We start from the raw sequence: 8819 nt of genomic DNA on the forward strand, positions 1-8819 counted from the left end.
GTTTGGGGTCTTACATTTAGGTCTTTAATACATTTTGAGTTTATTTTTGTGTATAGTGTAAGGAAGTGGTCTGGTTTCATTCTTTTGCATTTAGCTGTCTAGTTTATCCAACACCATTTGTTAAAGACTTTATTTTTGCCCCATTGAATTTTCTTGCCTCCTCTGTTGTAGATTAATTGATCATATACTTATTTCTTGGCTCTGTATTCATTTCCATTGATATGTATATCTGTTTTTGTGCCAATACCACACTGTTTTGTTTTAAGATTTTATTTATTTATTTGACAGAGAGAGATCACAAGTGGGCAGAGAGGCAGGCAGAGAGAGAGGGAGAAGCAGGCTCCCCACTGAGCAGGAAGCCCAATGCGGGGCTTGATCCCCAATCCTGAGACCATGACCTGATCTGAAGGCAAAGGCTCAACCCACTGAGCCACACATGTGCCCCAATACCACACTGTTTTGATTACTTTAGCTTCATAGTATAGCTTGAAATCAACCAAGCTGATGCCTCCAGCTTTGTTCTTCTTTTTCAAGATTGCTTTGGCTATTCAGCGTCTTTGTGGTTCCATTTAGGATCATTTGTAGGATCATTTGTTCTAGTTCTGTGAGAAATGCTATTGGTGTTTTTGTAGGAATTGTATTGAAGCTGTAGATTGCTTTGGGTAATATGAACATTTTAACAGTATTAATTCTTCCAGCCCTTGAGCATGGTATATTTATTTGTGCCATCTTCAATTTCTTTCATCAATGCCTTATAGTTTTCAGAGTACAGGTCTTTCACCCCTCTGGTTAAATTTCTATGAATTTGCTTCTTTTTGATGCACAATGTAAATGAGATTTTCTGAATTTTTCTTTCTGCTAGTTCATTATCAATGCATAGAAATGCAATAGATTGTTGTATATTGGTTTTGTATCCGTAACTTTACTGAATTCATTTATTAGTTCTGGTGGTTTTTGGTGGAGTCTTTGGGTTTTCTATATATAGTATCATGTCATCTTTAAGTAGTGACAGTTTTATTTCTTCCTTACTAATTTGGATGACTTTTATTTATTTTTTTCTTGTCTGATTGCTGTGGCCAGGATTTCCAGGGCTATGTGGGATAAAAGTGGCAAAAGTGGGCATCCTTGTCTTGTTCCTGATCTTAGAGGGAAAGCTTTCAGCTTTTCACCATTGAGATTTTACTTACATGTGGAATCCAAAAAAACAAAACAAATGAACAAACAAACAAACAAAAAACAGTCTCTTAAATACAGAGAACAAACTGGTGGTTGCCAGAAGGGAGGTGGCTAGGGAGATGGGAGGAATAGGTGAATGGGATTAAGAGGTACAAACTTCCACTTATAAAATATATAAGTCATAGAGATTAGAAGTACAGCATAAGGAATTATAGTCAATACTATTGTAGTAACATTTGGAGACATATGGTGACTATACTTATCATGGTGAGTGTGAGTATTGTAAAGATTTGTCAAATCACCATGTTGTACACATGAAACTAATATAGCTCTATATATCAAGTAAACTTCAGTAACAAATTAAAAAAAAAACATTAAAATGATGACACATCACAATCAAGTGGGATTTATTCCAAGGATGCAAGGATGGTTCAATATCTGCAAATCAATCAGCATTATTATACCAAATTAACAAAATTCAGATAGAAATCATATGATCATCTCAACAGATGCAGAAAAAGCATTGGACAAAATTTAACATCCATTTATGACGAAAACTCTCAAAAAAGCAGGTATAGAGGGAACATACTTTAACATAATGAAGGTCATATATGACAAACCCACAGCTAACATCATACTCAATGGAATGGATGAATTGGGCAGGACAGGTCCACAGGGGACATCTGGGTAGGGTGAGTGGTGGTAGTAAGGTAGATGGGGAGTATGAGAATGTCATCCATCAGTGCCAGGCCAAGTGTAGAAGGAGATTAAGGAAAATGGTGTCTGCGAGCACTTCCATCTTCAGAGAAAGTTCTTATAACTTTCTGTTCCTTTTTCACACGCCATAAAACTAGGCAATAAATCTCTTTCGCACATGGCTTGGGAGCTTTTCATACTCCTCTCTCTGTGCTGGGTCTCAGAATGAGTGTGTTTGTGCAGAGGCCCTTTGAGAGTGGAGGCTCAGTTCTCCTGGAGTTAAGCCCTACTGATTTACAAAGCCAGATGTTATGATGGCTCATCTTCCCTGTGTAGGACCCCAGAGCTGGGGTGCCTAGTGTGAGGCTTGAACCCCTTGCTCCTCAGGGAGGACCTCCACATTGTGACATTTCTCCCACACGTGGCTCACTATACCAGGGGTGTGAGTCCTGACTAGACAGCATCTCTGTCCCTCCTACCTGTCTCGATGTGGCTGTAACTTTTCCTTTATATCTTTAGGTGTATAAGAGCTATTCCACTAGTCTGCACGTTGTTCTCAGAGAGAGTTGTTTTATATGTAGCTGAAATTTTTGTGTGTCCATGGGAGGTGGTGAGTTCAGGATCTTCCTGCTCTGTCATCTTGATCTTCTCTCCTCTACAAAATATGTTTTGATAGGATTCATTAAAGCTTTCAATATTTTTTTTAAATTGAAATTTATGATATGTATATTCCTATGTAGACCAAACAAATTTTTTTGGAAATGTAAGCCATAATATGAAGTTGAGCAAGTAATCTCTTAGATAAAACAATTTGAAGATTATTTATATAGCTGTCTGATGTCTGGCATTTTTTGATGATATGCAAACACATTTTAAGTAGATAAATGATAAAATCTAGCATATAAATAATGCAACAGATAGTATTTCAGGCCCCCTACAATTTGATAATTGATGGGTTGAACGAAAATTCAGCTAGTGATTTGTTTAACAACAATTTGGAGAACTCTTGGTCACCATAGCCAGTTATAGTCTGGGTCTCTCTGGTTACTGAAATCTCAAGATCATCATGGGTGCCTTTAAAGTTTTGAGGGACTAGCTGGTTAATACTTATTATGTGGTTAGTGCTTTCTAAGTGGGTCACACTGACTCTTCTGAGCTGGTCCACCTACCTCTCAAGGGCCCTTAGAAGTTGGCCCTTGTGTTTGAGCAAACTGCTGTTTGGATTTATCTATGTTCCACTTGGGCACCAGGATGGGCAATTACAGGACACACTCAAAGTCCAGCCCACGCCCTATTTCAGAGGTCTTGATTACCCGCTAATTCTGTTTTAGTTGGAAACCTCTTAGCCTCTGTTGGAAAACAGATCAACTCAAAGCAAAACTTGAAATATTATTATGTTAAGTAGCCTAATGTCACTTTTTTTTTTAGATTTTTTAATTTATTCATTTGACAGACAGAGATCACAAGTGGTCAGAGAGGCAGGCAGAGAGAGGAAGGGAAGCAGGCTCCCTGCTGAGCAGAGAGCCCAATGTGGGGCTCGATCCCAGGATACTGAGATCTTGACCTTAGCTGAAGGCAGAAGCTTTAACCCACTGAGCCACCCAGGTGCCCCATCACTTTTGAGCAACTATAGTCCACACCTGTCAATAGATGTGCCCTATCCTGAGAAGTGACTGTTTGGCCAGTGGAAGAAACAGGGCTTTGGATGTTTTTCTCAGGAAGAGAAGAGCACAGTTCTGGAAATGTTAGTCATAGGGAATTATCCAGTGCTACTCTGACCCTGAGAGCCCTTGCACATTAGTTTGCTGTTGTCCACGTTTGGGACCATTTGAAGTCATGACTGACATCTGCACACTCTTTCTCGGCAAACCCAAATTTTGTTGAAAAAGAAAACTGTTGTTTAGGAGGCCCAGTGGTTCATCCTAGAGTGGCAGTTTTTTGTTTTGTTTTGTTTTGTTTTCTCTCTGTAATCCATGTTCCCCCTTTAAGTGTAGTTTTTGAGAGCACAAGTTTATTGCTAACTAGTACTAAGTACTTTTAAAATATCCTGAAGCTTCCAAAAAGTTTCTTCCTGTAATTATTTCATCTGTTTTCACAGCTGCCATTTTGTTCTTAAGATTAAGCAATATTTCATACGAACCCCTTTACTTTTATAATTATGGTGTCATTATGTTTAAGAATTAAGTGAACTATAAAATATTACAAATAGCTACTTGGTAACTAGGGAGCAAGGTCATCTTAGTTAAGAAGGACAGCAAGAAGATGTGTTCAGTATCAACCAAGACATAGGCTGAAGAGTCAGACAGATGGACTTCAGAATGTCAGCTACACTGCTAAGATCAGGCTTGGGCAGAGTGTCTTAGATATGTGGCCATAATAAATATGTGGCCATACTAAAGTCACCCCAGATTGGATTTGTCCATCCTGCCTGCCACTGGCATAGCCAGACAACCTCTGGACTTCCTATTGGGACGCTTACTTGGCAGAAAGCAGACAAGGAAGCCTGTGCCATTAGTGCGGTTTCCTGTGTGCAGCCCAATTCCAAGATACTATGTCAGTGGTCCCCTGCAGTTGTGCCACCCGGGAGCCCTGCATGTGTCCTCTACACAAGCTGGGATTTGCTGACTTGCACCAGTAAGTTCAGAAAGGGAAGGAAAGAGAGTGAATCCCTAATGCATTCTCACAACCGATGAGATCATGGACTAGTGGATTCTCCATGAATCAAATAACCTACTTTTGCTTGGGAGGGTGGGAGGCAGGCCTGTTAACCTGGTAGAAGTCCCTCCCTAGTAACATGAAGATGTTCTCCTACACCAACACACACACACACACACACACACCCCAAGGATGGAATGCATGAAAGAAGTAAAATAAAAGGGTGTCTGCGTGGCTCAGTGTGTTAAGCCTCTGGCTTCAGCTCAGATCATGATCTCAGTGTCCTGGGATGGAGCTTCGCTTTGGGCTCTCTGTTCGGCAGGCAGTCTTCTTCTCCCTCTCTCTCTCTTACTGCCTTTCTGCCTACTTGTGATCTCTTTCTCTCTGTCAAATAAATAAATAAAATCTTTTTTAAAAAAGTAAAAGGCAAAAGATCAAGTATTAAAGATCCAAATTAGGGGTGCCTGGGTGGTACAGTGGGTTAAGCCTCTGCCTTTGGCTCAGGTCATGATCTCAGGGTCCTGGGATCGAGCCTCACATTGGGCTCTCTGCTCAGCAGGGAGGCTGCTTCCTCCTTCTCTCTGCCTGCCTCTCTGCTTACTTGTGATCTCTCTCTCTCTGTCAAATAAATAAAATCTTAAAAAAAAAAATCCAAATTATTTATGTGGATTATGTAGATTATAATAGTAATCAATTTCACTAGGTTTCTTTCTTTCCTTCCTCCCTTCCTTCTTTCTCCCTTTCATCCCTTCCTTTTTTCTCTCCTTCCTTCTTTATTTTTGTTCATTTAGCCATTTATTTAATAAACTTAAAGGACATGATTCATATTACAAAGCTAAATTTGAGAAGTAGAGTTCTCTTTTAAAAATTGCTTCCTTTAGGGAGCCTGTGTGGCTCAGTTGGTTGGGCGTTGGCCTTCGGTTCGGGTTGTGCATTGGAGTCCCAGATCAAGTCCTCCTTTGGGCCCCCTGCTCAGTGAAGAGTCAGCTTCTCTCTCTGCCCTTCATCCCCAACCCCCTCAAATAAATCAATAAAATCTTTTTAAAAAATTGTTCCCTTTATAGGCAAAGGTTGGCTAACTCACTGACAGAAAGGACCAGTGGTATAGTATAAAGATCACTGATTTGAGAGGTCAGTTTTCATCAAAATCTCTGCTACTCATACACTCCAGACATCTGTGTCCTCATCTAAAAATGAGAAATAATGGAAAAAATAATCTCAACCGTTCTAAACCCCAGTTCTAAAGTTCTGTGATTAATATTCACTTATTGTCACCAAGCTTCATCATAGTTTGAGTATAATAAATGAGTTGAATCAATCTGTAAAATAAAACATTACAGCGACCTTATCTCTCTTACAGAGTTGCTGAATGTGTCCTTTAGTTAATACAAATGAAAATATTGTGTTGAGCCATAGAACACATGTAACTGGAAGGTAGACTTAAAACTTCCTTAAAAAAATTCAGACTGAACTAAAATTATTTTAGGCTCATATAATATAGGCAGCAAAAGTAGGTACTGAACTCAGACTTCAAAATCTTTAATGAAAAAGATCAAGCTTGAATACAGTATGAAAAAATTATATCCCACTTAACCTCATTATCAAGTCAGAATTTATCTGTACAGATAAGTACCGCATAAATTTAATTATTGATCAGGATGCATATAAATACTAAATACATTCTAAAATTTCCATTATATCCAGCATAATGCTTCCCTTGTTTCCGGTGAGCTCAGCTCTCAGAATAGCGTATTCAGCAAATGTGTATTGGGCACCGATTATGTCCCACACATGGAGGAAATGACAGGAAGAAAACAGAGGCTTTCTGCTATCTGAGAGTTCATGTTGCATTCTAATGGGAAGGAAAAGGACAATACACAAATAAACATAAGTAAGAACACATCTGAGAATGAAAGCTGTTACAAAGAAATAAAATGGGGTAATGTGATTTTAAGTAATTTGAAAGGGGAGGGGCTACTATAGGTAGCCAGTCAAGGAAACTTTTAAACCAGTGCTTCTTAAACTCTATCATGTAAATGAACCACATGGGAATCTTGTGAAAATGAAAATTCTGATTCAGTATGTCTAGCTGGGGCCTGGGATTCTTCACTTCAAATAAGATCCCATGTGATACCTATGGGTCTTGGACCACACTTTGAGAAGCAAGGATCTTAAGTATTTTTCCCCTATGGCATTCCCATACTTAAATCCCTTCAGTTAATTCTCATCGACCACAGAGGAAAGTTCAGTCAGAGCATGTAACTCCTGGCTCAAAAGTCTCCAATGGCTTCCCATTTTCCTCAGAGCAAAATCCAAAGGATTTATAATGGCTTACAAGCCTCCTCAAGACATTATCCCCTCTGAAACTATCTGCTCTCATCTCCCTTTACTCTCTTCTTGGGATATCAACTCTAGCTTCCCTGGCCTTAATGATGTTCCTGGAGTATGTCAAGCATGATCTTGCTATAGGGCCTTTGCATGGCTAATCCCTGTGCCTTGAATGCTTTTCCGCCAGATAGCCACTCTTTAACTCAACTGTGTGCACAAATTACCTTCTCAATGTGACCCATCCAATGACATGAGGTCTATTTCCCTCTTTTTAAAACAGAGGACAACCAACTCCCCTGCATCTCATTCCTGGTCTTACTTACACCCTCTTCTTATGCTTTTGCCATAACACTTAACAGCTGCTAACAGATTACAAAATTTATGTGTATATTATATGTATTACTTATTTGTATTCTTCTGAGAGGGCTTTGTTTCATAGTCTAATAAACCTCAAGTGCCTAGCACATTGTGTGTGTGTGTGTGTGTGTGTGTGTGTATAAAATGAACAGAATTGCATAGCATACTTACATGGCCAGACTCTGGTCTATTTCTCCTATCTCTAACTGCTTCCTTCCCTATACTTAGTGGCCCAGCAGTCCTAAACTTCTAACGGTTACATGAATACTTCATAGTTTATTTTCTCTTTGTGCTACATTTTGCCCCTTCCAGGTCTTTTTTCCACTTTTTACTTATTCTTCAATGTTCAGATCAAGATGCATTTACTTATTTCCATTCTTGGGACATTCTTGATAGGGCCCTGCTTTCCTATACCATTCTCTATTGTATATACCTCTATTAATGCACACTCCCTCCTTTATTGCAAGAGTTTACATATCAAACCAGTCAAGGTCTGGAAACAGGAAACAGAACGTACACTCAGCTGAAATCGTAAGAATAATTTTATGAAGAGGCCATTTGCAGAAGTGGGCAGAGTTAAGGAAATGGATCACTGGGTACAGGACTTCAGTGAGTGCTAGAACTTTGGAGAAGAGAATTGGAATATAGGAAACAGCCAGAGCAGCCACACCAAAACAATGTCCCCCATTTGCTGAACTCAACCCAAAGCCATGAAGCTCTAGGGTGCCTCCGAGACATAGTTCATAGAGACTGAATTCTGGGGACATAGAGGGAGGCAGAGAAACATAGAAAACGGATCTGGGGAGAGGGTGGCAAACAAAGACCAACCAGCACATATGTTCATCTCCCCAGTAGGTGGATGATTCCTGAGGGCAGGGCCGTTTCTCATTCATCATCGTATCCCTAGAATCCAGCACAGGGCTTGGTTCAGAGTGATCATTCAGTTAATTCTTGAGGACGTAAACTATAACATTAGGGTGTATACTACATTTAATTGAATATTTGTAGGAAGGTAGGCAGGAAGGCTGGCAAGATAATTACTTTCAATCTTTGACCCATTTTCATTCATTTCCACACAGAATTTTAAAAAATGTTTCTTGATTTCCTATCTAACTTAGATGACAATAGTATGAACAGGACAGAATCTACTATAAGAGTTAATTTTGGTCATCCTGCTTTGCTGAGTTCAATCTAATAACCCCAAGGCAACATAAACCTGGAAATAAAAGTACCATGTGAGACTATCAGCCTAAGATCCAAAGCATTAGAATTACAAAATATTTCAATTAGTGATGCTCATCTACTAATTGCACATCGTCTCTGGGTCCTGGCTCGAGGAGACAATGACTAAAAACTTGTTGACCATATAGGGTCAGGTAAGCCAGGTAGGTTTTTGAGACAGGGAGTAATCCAGATACTCTGATGATACCTGGGGGGCCATCAGGTAAGGTGACCAGCTGTCATGGTTTGCTTGGGACTGTCCCAGTTTTAGCACTGAAAACCTTCAGCTTGAGGAACCCTCAGTCCCATGTTAACTGGGACAGTTGGGTACCCTACAATTACAATTACAAATACAATTGAAAAATAGAGTCTAATCCCTCCTGAAT

The sequence above is a fragment of the Enhydra lutris genome, unplaced genomic scaffold, assembly GCF_002288905.1.
Source record: "Enhydra lutris kenyoni isolate GAN:26980312 unplaced genomic scaffold, ASM228890v2 scaffoldscaffold8, whole genome shotgun sequence".
In the NCBI taxonomy this organism is placed as follows: domain Eukaryota; kingdom Metazoa; phylum Chordata; class Mammalia; order Carnivora; family Mustelidae; genus Enhydra; species Enhydra lutris.